This window comes from Schistocerca serialis, chromosome 6, assembly GCF_023864345.2.
Source record: "Schistocerca serialis cubense isolate TAMUIC-IGC-003099 chromosome 6, iqSchSeri2.2, whole genome shotgun sequence".
Lineage (NCBI taxonomy): Eukaryota > Metazoa > Arthropoda > Insecta > Orthoptera > Acrididae > Schistocerca > Schistocerca serialis.
The window spans coordinates 581,515,491-581,531,281 of NC_064643.1; positions in this window are offsets into that span (position 1 = coordinate 581,515,491).

The window sequence follows — 15,791 nt, forward strand, 5'->3', positions numbered from 1 at the left end:
TAAATCTGTCCAACAATCGTTCTTTAATCAAGCAAGCTCTTGGAATTCCACATAGTTATTGGGAAGTCGCCTCCACACAAGTAAAACGAACTATCCTACGACTGAACGGGGGTCGCACGAAGATAAAAACTTGGCTTTGCCTGTTAGGAGGAAAGATTCGGTACTTCCTGACACAGTTCAACAAAATTCAGCAAAACTGTCCCTCTGTTTACTTGACGTAAATAATTTGTTGGAAGATGAGTGCCCTAGAGATCTAATAATTAAGATTTTGGCGCAGTTTAAAAAATAAAATTGATCTTTTAAGTGATACCTTGCGGCATTGGTTCTTGCCTTATGAAAATTCTTTTACAACTTTCTCGGCAGCGAAACTATTTTTGATGTCAATGTGTAAACGCTCTGTTATGAAGTACATGATTTGACAGACAGTGAAACATTATTTCCTCGGCCAAATACTGCCATGAAATTCTTTTAATAGCACATTTTGTAACGCCACCATCACTACCCCCGTATTTGAGCGTTGGGGTATTATTTGTTTGTCCTCGATAAGATAACCAGTGAACATCTAAATCTCAGGAAGTCACGCCGCATGTCATCTTCAGAGTCTCGCAGGAAGGTGTCCACAAAGTCGAAAGCAGCGTCATATTTCAACGCTTCACTTTTTCGAATCCACCTACGCCTTCGTTTGCATTTCGGGAGACAGTTGACGTTAAAACCTTAACTAAAGCTGTCTAAAGCACGGGTGAGGTAATCAGTAGGGGGTGAAAGCGAGCAGACACCGATCATCTGACACACATGAGTACCGAGTTGTTTTCGGCGCAATGAGGGCTAATACAGATAGAAGTGACTAAGTCGTAAGAGACATGAGCGACATATTTTTTTATGTTACTGTTACTGACAAAATCGTCTGAGCTGTAAGCATTCCTTAACTCCCATGTGTCCTCCGTTGTTAGTCAGAGACACGGTATTACAGACCATGTCAATATTTGTTGTACTTACGTATAAACAAGGTTGTAAATAAACTATGATTTAGATTATCTAGTCTTATTCCATTTTCCCACGAGTGTAGGAGAAAACTACTACGGTATGCTTCAGTTTTGCATCACAGTGCTACTTTTTCTGAACAGACAACATAAAACAGCAGTCATAAGTGTGAAAATACTATTTCAGTGTACTGAACGGAATAGTAAACAAATCTCTACAAAACACTGTGCGTTGTTTACGTTAAACTTCTATCCAGACCCGAACGCGTTATCTGAGACGCGCCACGCGATATTACCGCCGGAAAGGGGGACACTAAATTCCACAGTTTAGCTATATGAAAAGACTTACTGGTTAAACCTTGGTGTAAACAGTCACAATACAAATGCACCACTAAATTCTTATACAGGATGAATTAATGTTGTGCTTACCATTTCAGGCGAAATTTCCTTTCCCGGAAGATGATTCTGCGACAGTAGTTGAAGCGTAGAGCACATATCCATGAAGCTTAAAAAGCCTTCTGCGCCTTTTCTTTTTCCTCTCCACTTTCAAAAATTTTTCACGGCTTTCAAGTGATGGCTAAATATATAATAGTAAAATATCACACACCAATATACAGACAGATTGGATGTACGTTTAATGACATAAGCTCGTCACTCGCTACACCAAAACAAAACATCCACGATGAAAGAAACGGAGAAAACAAACACTGGGAAACGGAAGAGTGGTAATGCGAGAAGCGGTTTCACGGAACATGAAAACACGGAAGCAGAAAAAACAAAAATGTTGTTGACACGTCGTAGTTTTCGCCTGGCGAGAGGAAAGATCGTCGCGGCGTAGGCGGTCAGCGGGAGGTGCGCCTACGTAAGACGTCGCACGGTGTCATCGTCCTGGTCATCACTGCTCGGCGTCGACGGCCACAGCGCCGGAGGCAGTCCAGAAGCTGGCGGCGGCAGCAGCGGCGTCGCGGCGGCGGCCGAGCGTCGACGAGACAGGCCACAAGCTCTCCCACTCTCTCCCTCCAACCGTGCACGAGCGCTGCTCGCAAGCGACTGCTTTGGTCGGCCGGCACAGTCACAGACTCGGCCGCCTGCGGCCCCCACCTCGCGCGCAAAGATCGTGGCTCGCGCAGACATGCCACACACACGCACACATTCGGAGCCGCGGGGGCGCGCGCGGTAAAACAGCTGATCGCCGGCGCTGGGCAGCCAGCGGCGTGCATAAGGGGTGGCTGGCTGCTGCTGCTGCGACGCCGGCGCGGACCGCCGCGGGAGGGGTGGACCGCCGTGGGAGGGGTGGGGAGGGGCGTGGAGGGCCGGAGGGGTTGCACGCTGCGCAGTCGTCTGGTGGCGCTCTTGATGCGCGGTCGGCGCAGTAGTGTTGTCGCCTGCGTCCAAGCCGCAGTCGGCGTCAATTGTCAATATCTGAACTGCTCTGCTGTTTCCACGTAGATACCTCTCAATTTAATTTTACTCTCTCTAATTGCGAAATGGAAACTTTCACTTCTTAAAATATTCCGTGCTATTCTGCCTTGGCCGAATGAATTTCTTAGTGAAATCCCGTCCCGTTCTGTGTAGAAAATGTGCAAGGGGCGTCTGTGTGTATAAAAGTCCGACTCACACCCTGATTCATAGCGATGAAGCTTTGCCAATCGGACCTTCGTAGTAACTGCAGTCCCCTCTGAAGATGTCCTCTGGAGAAGGGGACGAAACATCGAATTTCTCCAATAAATTAATTCGACCAAGGCGTAATATCCTGTAATATTTTAACACACGTTCACTTTCTCTGTCGCGTCATTCTGCCACCTTCAGAGAATGTTGAGACTCTGCAATTGCGAGGAAACGGAAACAGGTTAAGAGGCGAACATACGGCCTAATCTCAGTGTCAGATATCAACTAAACACACTCTATTTTAAAAACCTTCCGAATTACAGGTATGTCCGACATCCAGTGAATGGAACGTTGCAGATCGTTATTTCATGTCTTTCATTATCAATGTTTCTTTGTAACTCATGTTTCAAAATATCAACTCCAAATTCAACGAATCTTGCAGTTCGTGTTGAGAGATGTGTCACTAGCTGCAATTTGTGTCAACCACACATAACATGTTGCACAAAAACTTAAAATGCAAGAGCGTAAATTTTCTCCGGACTGCGCACTTTGCCTGAAGACTTCAGTATTTAATCGCACTTGTAAGCAAATGTCATGTAGGAAGAGATCGTGTGACAATGGTCTTCCATCAATAAGACGGTTGCAGACGATGTTAGTCTCAAAACAGATTTCTTTCGCATAATGTAGCACCTCTTATTGCCAGAGCAAGACCACCACTCCAAAATCCTCCAGGAACAGGTATAATCGCAGACGCAGGTAACGTGCTCCATTAAAACAGTTGCTAAACTATTCGCAGTATTTACAACTGTTGCAGAAATTCATAACTGTCCATACTACCTACCATTTTTTAACGTACCCGGTTTTTCGGGAGAAAGTGGACCCTTTATTCACGTCTGTTTGTAAGCATAATTGTCCACGTAATATGTCGTATATGGTCTGTCTTTGACTTAACAACTTCGTGCATTAATGTGACTGAACTATGGTGTCTGTTTTACATGCAGAATATGAGTAAAAAGCTGGCAAATATTATACTTATTTAACGTTTGTTTCGGATAATTAACAGCTGACAACAGTAATCATTATGATTAGTTTGGCTTACAATGGCTGTTGTAAAGTCTTTATTCGAATTTGCGGCAAAATTCGGAAAAAATGTTAAGGTTTTTATTATATCTCAGCGTGAAATGTGTCTTTCTATTGTCGGTCTCTTAGTCTTGTCCCAACTGGAAGAAAGCATTAGAGTTGAACTCTCTAAACGAAGAACGCTGCAAATACCCGGTGTATGTCAATAGAAACCAGTCTAGTAAAATCACACATTAAATAGCGTGGTCTGAAGCTCTTTCTTTATGTTGAATACTTCTGCAGTTCGTTACTTTCATGTTTCATGGATCATTTGCACAACAATTCGTAGCGATGTGGAATGAGTCATATTCAATATGAACCATGACGATCCATGCTCATCAGTACATGCTGTTGCTGGTTCTTTTCCAAGTTCACCATCTCATGGGCAACATGCGATACGAGTAGATAGTAACATCTGAGTTCAGAACCTTTGTTCGCTGATTAGAACTATTCTGTGACAACTGTTGGTTGCTCGTGTACAACAACCAATCATCATAATTTCTTAAAATGTGCAATAGTTCAAAGAATCTCAAGATCTGTATTTCGTTTCAGAGAATTCCATGACTCCTTACGCATACCAATTTTTGAAGATGACTGGGGGCTTTGAGTTTACTTAGAATACACTTGCCGATCACAGAAATTGTAGAACTACCAATAACGCGCCTTTTGAAGGTTCTGAAGATAGATCTGCCAATTCATCCTTCAAGTGCATCTATTACGGATCTTTTGCCACTCTGTACTACATCTATTGTACTACTTTGTACTGTAGTGAAACTTCAATTTAAAGCCGTTCTTCTCTCTCTTATAATGTCATAGATTTATCGCTTCTCATCTGGACGTAATTATAGACTATTGCTTCTATACATTTGAGTTAAAACGTGATTTACTTCTTGGAGTTGACTGCAGTTTATGAAAATGTCACATTTTTACATATATTACTGTGTGTCACGTCACATTTATTCCAGATAATTTCCTAAAAACTCTAATTTGCACATCAGTTTATTTTTAACAACCGTTTCATTTAGTTTGATTGACTAGTTCAAAGCTCTTCTCTTTCAAAACTGTCTCCTTTACTAGAGACAGACTTATTACAGATACAATTTTAAAGCAATAAATTGCCTGATATATCTATTTAAATGTAAGGTTCCATTGTAAAATCCACAAACAAAATTACGTTGAGACCGAAACAAAATGAAACTGATAATATGAAATTAAATTTACACACGCTAAAATGATTCTGCAAAACTACATCAGTGAATAAGGAAATTACTTTCACTTAACGTTACGCCTTAAGAAGAAAGCTACAATTGTCGGATATAAAGTCGTAGCACATAATGAAAAGCGCAGCGTGAAAGCAACTACTTCTGAGTGTGCTCGAGTTTACTTGCAACTGTATACTAAGTTTCAATGAGACTAAGCAATAGTTGTTGAAATTTTAGCAGAGGGCTGCTTATTGTATAGCCAAATTACTGTAGTGTAATGGGAACGAAAATTTTGTTCACTGAGATGCGATCGCTACTGAACTGTCTGCAGTCCTTAGAAAGTACTGATTTTTATCCCGCAATAAAAAAGTGTAATTTTATTATCCCTTTCTGTAACAACAGTCATCTGTCCTGACAACATTCATTTTGGGTTGTGCAGAACTTCCTGTTTGTTAGCTCTTCGGGAAGTAGGCTTACACCAAAAATGCGGCTATTTTGTAAAATGGTGTCTGTTATGTGATGCAACATGTTTATAAGAAAAACTCTAATGACATTTCGTTTAGTTGCCCTTTACCACTCTTCAGCAGTTGTCTGACTTTTGCAGGAAGATGCCCGGGTACTGAACCTACAGTAACATCACGTTGCTACTACGATTACATAACGCGTTCTACGCATATTTTATTACCCCTAAATGAAAATATGTGAAGGGTAGTTCAGAAGTTTTGGCGTCAGGTTATGCACAAGGCATTTTTTGTCATGGAATAACATATTTAAATTCCTTGGTTCACAAGTTAGCCGTATGAGGGAGGGTCACAATCACAACGCAGTTATCTCTTATTCTGCTTCTATGCCTTCAGTGTGAATTATCAGTTATTGTTGCTTGGATGGGAAGTTCTGGATTCCACATGACCTGCGCAAGTGTTTGAGGTCACTGACGATATTATGTGTTAGGATGAGACCACAGGCAACTGACGGGACAGTAGTCGTACTTACGAGCTTCGTTTTCCCAACAGGAGATAGCACAACGCAGTAACTTCGTTGTTCTTTGTTGACGCTTGCGAGAATCTTGCAGTTTTCATCATGAGCAAGTTAGCGGAGGAGTATGTAATAAAAGCATGAAACTTCCTGGCAGATTAAAACTGTGTGCCCGACCGGGACTCGAACGCGGGATCTTTGCCTTTCGCGGGCAAGTGCTCTACCAATTTCTCATTCTGGAATCATCCCTCAGGCTGTGGCTAAGCCATGTCTCTGCAGTATCCTTTCTTTCAGGAGTGCTAGTTCTGCAAGGTTCGCAGGAGAGCTTCTGTAAAGTTTGGAAGGTAGGAGACGAGATACTGGCAGAAGTAAAGCTGTGAGTACCGGGCGTGAGTCGTGCTTCGGTAGCTCAGATGGTAGAGCACTTGCCCGCGAAAGGCTAAGGTCCCGAGTTCGAGTCTCGGTCGGGAACACAGTTTTAATCTGCCAAGAAGTTTCATATCAGCGCACACTCCGCTGCAGAGTGAAAATCTCATTCTGGTAATAAAAGCATATTGGATTTAGAAGATGTGACAACAGAAAGATTCACTAATGCACTTCAGATTAGTACGATTGATGTGACATTTGCTATGGACCAAGTTAACGTCATACTCCGGTTGGCTTTGCAGGAGTTCACTTACGCGAATATCACCTTTAGAAGATGCCAGCACTAAGATAGTATCCTATCAATCTTGTCCAGCGGTTCATTGAAATGGCGCTAATGTCTCTCCTCCTCACGACACTTGTTATTTACTGCTTGGACCCAGTGAACACGTTCCCGTTAGTCATTAGTGACAATACTCACTTCGGGTTCTATGAGGACCAACATTTAACTGCTATTAGTTTACACACGGTGATCAGACGAGTCCTTATTAAACTGACGGTTAACACTTCGTTCCGCCAAACCTTTCGGACAGTAAGAATACTGATTATGTAGCAATACATCCCTTCGCATTTAAATTGTGTTGTTGTATTTTATTGATTTTAAAAGACCTATTGTGGCAGCTATTGTAATGTTTAGAAATTAACGCTACCGCAGTTTGGTGTTAGAGAAAAGTCAATCAACTTCTTGTGCTGATTGGAGTCTGTTGGGAAGAAAATACGCAATTATAGTAATTCCTAACTGGGAACTTTTAGGTGATTTTATCAGTGAACTTGGCACAAGTCAACAATGGTAACGTGTCATATCAAACTAAAACGTGTCCGCACATAACATACACCATTTCACAAAATAGCAGTTTTTCTCGTGTACATCTTCTACTCGAAGTGTTAACAAACACGAAGTTCTATGCAACCTAAAATAAACGTCGATATCGTGACTTGTGACTCGCTCGTCCACCTTCGCAACTCGGTGTTCGCAGTTATGTTTTCTTTTTTCCCGATGGGTCTCTGGGTGCTGTGCGGAATGCGGCAGATACGAGTTGGATTCTAGATACTGCAAGGAACTTTTCCTTAGTTGGAATACTGGAACAGAATGCACTCAGCATTGTGATGCAGATACTTAAGTGAGTGAGAAGTAGTGGATCCGAGGCCAAGAAAGCCAACAACAGCCGGTAGACCGGTGTGCTTATCCCATGACTGAATGACGCCACTACTAGAGGATGACACGGCCGTAGGTCGGTGTTTGCTTTTGACTTGCTACCTCTAACGCAGCAGCAGGAAAGTTGCTCATAGATTACAACTGAAACCCTGGGTTCTGGATTGGTGTAGAGCGGTTAGTGCATATAGGGACTAGGAATTAGCTTCAGGAGAAAAGAGAGAGAGAGAGAGAGAGGGGGGGGGGGAGGGAGAAAGGTGGGAGGAGAAGGAGGGAGTTTCATTGTCTTCGAGCGGGATGCCGCTTCCATGACAGTTCATTTTGCGCGGTCTCGGCTAACGTTATCGGCTTTCGACATTGAAGTGTTTTGATTGGCATCAACAGTACTGATGCCGAGTGAGACTGGAGTACTTTCGCACTGAATTTCACAGTTCATATTCACTCACATGTACAGTAAACCTTCATTTTGCCATCAGTTTCAGTCTTACAATGTGACATTACCAGATACCGTGTAGAACGTAAAATGAGAAAAAAAATTGAAATATGGAGAATATATACTTAAGTCTGATGCAGTCCCGTGGTACAAAAATGGTAATTAAATTATTGGCATTAGTTGTGCACTGATGGATTCAGAAACAGCTGATGACGTCAATGCGTGAGGATAAAATCTAAGCCGGCCGCGGTGGCCGTGCGGTTCTGGCGCTGCAGTCCGGAACCGCGGGGCTACTACGGTCGCAGGTTCTAATCCTGCCTCGGGCATGGGTGTGTGTGATGTCCTTAGGTTAGTTAGGTTTAAGTAGTTCTAAGTTCTAGGGGACCTATGACCTAAGATGTTGAGTCCCATAGTGCTCAGAGCCATTTGAACCATTTGATAAAATCTAAGCAGAACCTTTTGTACAGACACAGGAGTAAATGTGTGTGATCCAAACAGTTCCGATTATGTACCAAGCTAACCTGGTGTAATTATTGAAGAAATGTAACTGTACGAAATTACGGGACTGGAGAAGACAGTAAGATTCAGCTCCGTGCTGGCGCGCATTTTGGTGGTTACTGCATTTAAAACAGGCCATTGTATTGTTTGATGTGAAGATGAACAATAAATCTCTGCCAGCGACGTCGCTACAGTGTCGGTCGTTCTAGAAAAAATTGTAAAGAACACAAAATGTGGAAATACGAGTTTTCCTTCTAGGAAGCATTCATTACAAAAACACTCCATCTCTTGATGGCAGGAAGTCCTCATCGCTGCTAGCCTCCACCATCGGACTTCTCCCCTCGGCGTGTATGGTCACCAGAGCTGATGACATAAAGGGCTTACAAAGATTTTAGGCTGACCTGAACTTAGCCGCTGGCGAGGGGCGTCGGGGTGCCTCCAGTGAGTGATTCTGCAGCCGATTCAGTCTCCGCCAACAGTCTGACATGGTGAGATGGAGCCGCGACTGCGAGATGGTCAGTAAATACAATATAGCCATTTTTATAGCTTTTCAATAACCTCAAGCCTCACTCCAAAGTTTTCAAACTGAAATGGGCAGTTACTTCGAACTCCTGCCACAGATGCAACGCATTCATTTCTCTAATACTAACCCTATAGAAGTTTTCAGCTGCAGTTATTTTATTTGCGACTACTAGAATCTCATCTCAGAGCCTTTTATCAAACGCACCAAGGTTGTATACTTGAGTATAATTATTGATTGTCAGCTTATTTGTGAGTCATTTTATCGTAATAAACCGGATAATTGTGATTCTTGTTTCATGTAGTAGTCGTTGGAGGGTGTCTAAGTAATTCATGTCAGATCACAGTGTCAATTATCAGCCGTATTAATGTCAGCAGCTGTACTCAATCTTCGAGATGTCCGTAGACGCAAGGCTGCATGTTGCTTTTCCAACTTACCTCGATACTGAGCATGACAACTGCTGCCCTAGCCAGAACGTCCTCCAGAACTTTGTGTTCGAACATTATGCATTACCTGGAAGAAAACGATTTATTGACACATAGCACAGATTTAGAAAATATCGTTCTTGTGAAACACGAGTAACTTTTTATGCACACGACGTAATGAGTGCTGTCAACAGGGGATCTCAAACTGATTCAATATTTCTAGATTTCCAGAAGGCTTTTGACACCGTTCGTCACGAGCAACTTCCTATGAAATATTGTCTCAATTGTGCAACTGGTTTCGTTATTTCCTGCCAGAAAAATCGGAAAGGTAGTAGTAAAAAATGTAAATGTCGTGTGACTAGGGCCCCCCGTCGTGTAGACCGTTCGCCGGGTGCAAGTCTTTCGATTTGACGCCACGTCGGCAATTTGCGCGTCGATGGGGATGAAATTATGATGATCAGGACAACATAACACCCAGTCCCTGAACGGAGAAAATTTCCAACCCAGCCGGGAATAGAACCCGAGCCCTTAGGATTGACATTCTGTTGCGCTGACCATTCAGCTAACGGGGGCGGAGAAAGCAGTAGTAATGGACGGAAAGTCATCGAGCAATACAGATCTCATGTTCCCAAGTAAATGTTACAGGCCCTCTGCTGTTGCTAGTCGGTTTCAAAACGCCGCAGAAAGAGAACCATTGCTCAGAATGACATAAAATCTGAGCAGGATATTATTGACGCAGGGGAAAACGTCATGAAATAAACCACGATTTTACCATTAGATGGCGCCGTAAGAATCTTAACGTACATGGGATCGGCTAGAAATGAAAGATGAATCGCAGCACGACGGCTATAGTTTGAGTTACATATTACTACAATTGTACTGCTCAATGCGCATGCCTGGCTGCACAAGATGGCAGTCAACAGTTGTGGCGCTGGTGGTTAGATAAGCCCGTCCACCAGTGCAAGGATGGGAGAAATCTGTTTTAACTGTCATGGGGCCAAAATCCTCATAAAACGCAAAATGACATTGATTATTAATTGTTCTGGGTCCAAAAATATCATAAAAACAAAATGACATCGGTTTCTAATTGCTATCGCACTAGCAAAAGACATTTTCAATATGCCGGCCGCCGTTTTCTGCCACAAGCAGAAATCGAGAAACAGCACGTTCCACAACAGATGGGAGTATCTCGGGGGTGACGTTCAGTATGCGTTGCGCAGTTCGTGCCTCCAGTTCAGCTGCGTTAGTAACTGGAGCACTGAACACATCTTTCAGATAACCTGGCAGTCAGAAGTCAGACGGATTAAGATCAGATGATCTGGACGGCCTGGCTGTAAGAAAATGACGTGTGGTAATTCCAGCATTTTCGAAATGTCTCTGCAGCAGCCCCTTCACTTGCTATGCAATGTGCGGAGGAGCGGTATCCTGCACAGAAATGATCCACGCTGTTTAATGGTTGGAAAGACATTGGTGCGCAAGACTCTCAGAGCGTTTACCGGTAATGGGAACCGCACGACACATCTACTCGGAAACGCATCACCCCACGATAAACGATGTCGTCAACCCGCACCACACAGTCATCTGTGCAGAATGAAGCGAAACCGGTTGACGGCATTTTCTGGATTTTCTGTTGCCCATATTCTGCAGATATGTACTGACATGTCCTTAGAGATGTAAATGGGCTTCGTCTGTCCACAGAATGTTCCATGGCCATTCATTGTGCGCTTCCATGCGACCAAGAAATTCCAGAGCGGACGTTTGTCTTGCTGGCAGATTAGCAGGAAGCATCTCCTAAACATTGGTGATTATTTTTTTATAGATAACAGTGCATGATGTTTCATAGGTCTTTACCCACAGTGTTCGCAGTCATGTTCAACTTTCGGGCAATTCCCGAGCACAGCATGCTTGCACACCACCGCTCGACCCCTCCTGCAATGCTGTGGCCATATCTTTGAGAGACGTCTAATCAACTGCTTTCCTCCCTCCCTCTGCCATACTGCACTTCAGAATAGCCGGTCTTTTCGAGTTTTGTAATCATTTTCTCGAGACCCTTTGAAGACATCGTACCAATGAATTTTTTCATACACTTGAAAGTCCGGAACTTCTGCGGAGCAACCGTCACACAGTCACCTTTCTAGTAAATCAGCTTCGTCAGCAGCGGGCGATCCTTCATGGGGACAGTCATGTTGGGTGTCTCGGACGTAAAGTCTGTTGGTGCTCATGTTCTGACGCTCACAGCGCCTTGTGACCGAGCGAGGTGGCGCAGTGGTTAAACACTGGACTCGCATTCGGGAGGACAACGGTTCAATCCCGTGTCCGGCCATCCTGATTTAGGTTTTCCGTGATTTCCCTAAATCGCTCCAGGCAAATGCCGGGATGGTTCCTTTGAAAGGGCACGGCCGACTTCCTTCCCAGTCCTTCCCTAATCCGATGAGACCGATGAGCTCGCTGTCTGGTTTCCTTCCCCAAACAACCCAACAGCGCCTTGTAATGGCCAAATTTTCGTAATTTTTGTTGTTGTTTTTCTTTTGTTCCGTGACGTTCCCTCCTGCAGCAATAGTATTGCTGTTCAAATTCGACTTTGTCTTGAGCAGTGGTTCTCTTTCTACAGCATTTTGAAACTGTAAGTTTAATTATGCACACCCTATAGATACACGGTTTGGGAGACGATCTGAACAGTCCTCTTAGATGGTTTGTAGATTATGCTGTCATTTACCTTCTAGTAAAGTCATCAGAACCAATTCCAAAATGATTTACATAAGATATCTGTATGATGTTAAAAGTGCCAAATAGCTCTGAACAATGACAACTGTCAAGTCATCTACAAGGCAACTAACGTGGATCTGTTAAATTTCGGTTACACTGTAAATCACACAAATCTGAAAGCCCTCAATTCAACAAAATACAGTATCTAGGTATTAAAATAACGAACAATTTTAATTGGAACGATCACATAAAAAATGTTGTGGGAAATGTGAACCAATGACTGCCTTTCATTGACAGACCGGAAGATGCAACAGGTCTTCTAAAGAGACTGCCTACACTACGCTTGTCCGTCCTCTTCTCGGCTACTCCTGTGTGGTACGGGATCCTTACCAGATAGGATTGACGGAGGACATCAAAGAAGTTCAAAGAGAGGCAGCTCGTTTTGTATTATCGCGAAACAGGGAAGCGTGTCTCGGGTATGATACGCCAATTGCTGTGGTAGTTTTATGACAATGGCACTATTCGTTGCGCTTAGATCTTTTCCCTAAATTATATTCGCCAACTTTCTCCTCCGACTGCCTAACTATTCTGTTGCTGCTCACCCGTATAGGGAGAAATGATCTTCGCAATAAAATGAGAGAAATTAAAGCTCACACGGGAAGGTTTAAACGCTCGTTTCTCCCGCGCGCTCTTGGAGAATGGAACGATAGAAAAATGGTCTGAAATTGTTTCGGTGAACCCTCTGCCAGGAACTTTAGTGTGAATTACCGAGTAGACATGCAGATGCATATAGATCTTGATGTATTAATTTAAAATACCTTTTGTATGTGTCTGAGAAGCCAACATGGCGTCGTTTCCTACGAGTGGAAAGTGTTCTGACTGTAGAGGTGCCACGTGCGTATGTTAATAAGAATTTTCCGAACATCCGATCACGACATCAAATTCTGTCGAAAGCGATCATTCACAAATAGCATAAAACTACCAAGTGATCTTAGCTGCACGAGATGTTCCTATTCACTGAAAACGTCTGGTCATGGGTTGCCGAGGCACTGACGTGCCACTATTATCCAGCGACATCGATTGATGAACTCTAGCACGTAGATGAACCAGCGTGTAATGATGTTCCCGTTCCTGTCATCTAATCTCGTTTCGACTTGATCCCCAGCCGGTTTAGAGCTAACGTTGTTGCCACATTTATGTACTAAATTTCGCACCATGCACACCCCCAAACTACACTCCCGGAAATTGAAATAAGAACACCGTGAATTCATTGTCCCAGGAAGGGGAAACTTTATTGATACATTCCTGGGGTCAGATACATCACATGATCACACTGACAGAACCACAGGCACATAGACACAGGCAACAGAGCATGCACAATGTCGGCACTAGTACAGTGTATATCCACCTTTCGCAGCAATGCAGGCTCCTATTCTCCCATGGAGACGATCGTAGAGATGCTGGATGTAGTCCTGTGGAACGGCTTGCCATGCCATTTCCACCTGGCGCCTCAGTTGGACCAGCGTTCGTGCTGGACGTGCAGACCGCGTGAGACGACGCTTCATCCAGTCCCAAACATGCTCAATGGGGGACAGATCCGGAGATCTTGCTGGCCAGGGTAGTTGACTTACACTTTCTAGAGCACGTTGGGTGGCACGGGATACATGCGGACGTGCACTGTCCTGTTGGAACAGCAAGTTCCCTTGCCGGTCTAGGAATGGTAGAACGATGGGTTCGATGACGGTTTGGATGTACCGTGCACTATTCAGTGTCCCTTCGACGATCACCAGTGGTGTACGGCCAGTGTAGGAGATCGCTCCCCACACCATGATGCCGGGTGTTGGCCCTGTGTGCCTCGGTCGTATGCAGTCCTGATTGTGGCGCTCACCTGCACGGCGCCAAACACGCATACGACCATCATTGGCACCAAGGCAGAAGCGACTCTCATCGCTGAAGACGACACGTCTCCATTCGTCCCTCCATTCACGCCTGTCGCGACACCACTGGAGGCGGGCTGCACGATGTTGGGGCGTGAGCGGAAGACGGCCTAACGGTGTGCGGGACCGTAGCCCAGCTTCATGGAGACGGTTGCGAATGGTCCTCGCCGATACTCCAGGAGCAACAGTGTCCCTAATTTGCTGGGAAGTGGCGGTGCGGTCCCCTACGGCACTGCGTAGGATCCTACGGTCTTGGCGTGCATCCGTGCGTCGCTGCGGTCCGGTCCCAGGTCGACGGGCACGTGCACCTTCCGCCGACCACTGGCGACAACATCGATGTACTGTGGAGACCTCACGCCCCACATGTTGAGCAATTCGGCGGTACGTCCACCCGGCCTCCCGCATGCCCACTATACGCCCTCGCTCAGAGTCCGTAAACTGCACATACGGTTCACGTCCACGCTGTCGCGGCATGCTACCAGTGTTAAAGACTGCGATGGAGCTCCGTATGCCACGGAAAACTGGCTGACACTGACGGCGGCGGTGCACAAATGCTGCGCAGCTAGCGCCATTCGACGGCCAACACCGCGGTTCCTGGTGTGTCCGCTGTGCCGTGCGTGTGAGCATTGCTTGTACAGCCCTCTCGCAGTGTCCGGAGCAAGTATGGTGGGTCTGACACACCGGTGTCAATGTGTTCTTTTTTCCATTTCCAGGAGTGTATTTACAAATTTATTCATGTATTTTTGCTGCGATGCTGTGTAGTCAAAATAGGTAAAGGTTCGTTATTCGCTATCCTTCGTGGTGTTCCAGCTTCAGTGGGCAGCGGTGTAAATTTTTTCCGATGTTTTACTATGAGACTCCGTGCATGTGAGATGTTACCCTGATACAGGAGACTAATTCAGTCCACAGACCTTTAATGAGTAACATGATTGATATAAGGTTCTAGCTGTAGATACTGAAGTGAAGGTTTGGGCACAGAATATTTTTAATGAGAGTGGAAAATGTGGAACAGAAATTTTTTTGGATTTATTCAGTTAAAAGGTAATTATTCCAAACATATCATGAATGAATACGAAATAATACGTAAACTGTTTCTGTAAACTTTTACTAGTGATATTTTAATCTATAGCATTACTTGAACTAGCAAGGAACATTCTCATCTGACGCTAATAACAGTCTGAAAATTATCTCCGAATCTTGTTAACGCTAACCAAAAATAGTGAGTGTGCCTCTGATATTTCTTGAGAGACTTATACATTCACTACACCAATGCTAGGCCTGAGACAGGTGTTCATACCTATTCCTGCAAGTGTGGATCAAGAAAAGTCCTATCAAGCCAGTGCTGCTAATTATGCTTACCGTAATTATTCACCAACAATCACGCAGATGATTATATCCATCGTAATTATTCACCAACACTCATGCAGAGTGCCGTCATCATATGTCTGGCTCTGCAGAAGAGGACGATTGTCGCGCTGACACAGTACCAACTATGGAAGCCCTTCGTCTGCCAAGATGCGCGCCACTCTCCATCTTCGATGTACGCAAGTGGCACGCAGAAGACGCGCACAGCCCCATGGTGCCTCGTCAACTCTGATTACCAGATGTGCACAAGATGCACACTCCTTGCCTCTCCAGCGACTCTTGTAATTTCTAGCTCAATCTTAGGTTCTGTTATTTCTTCCTCCATACGGGACATGCCTGCCAATACTGGAAAACGCTTAAACGTCTAACCAACAGCGTGGTTCCTTCAAGCGCATAAAGTCCCGCCAAGACAATATCTCACGATAAAATGGTGACCACATTACAGTA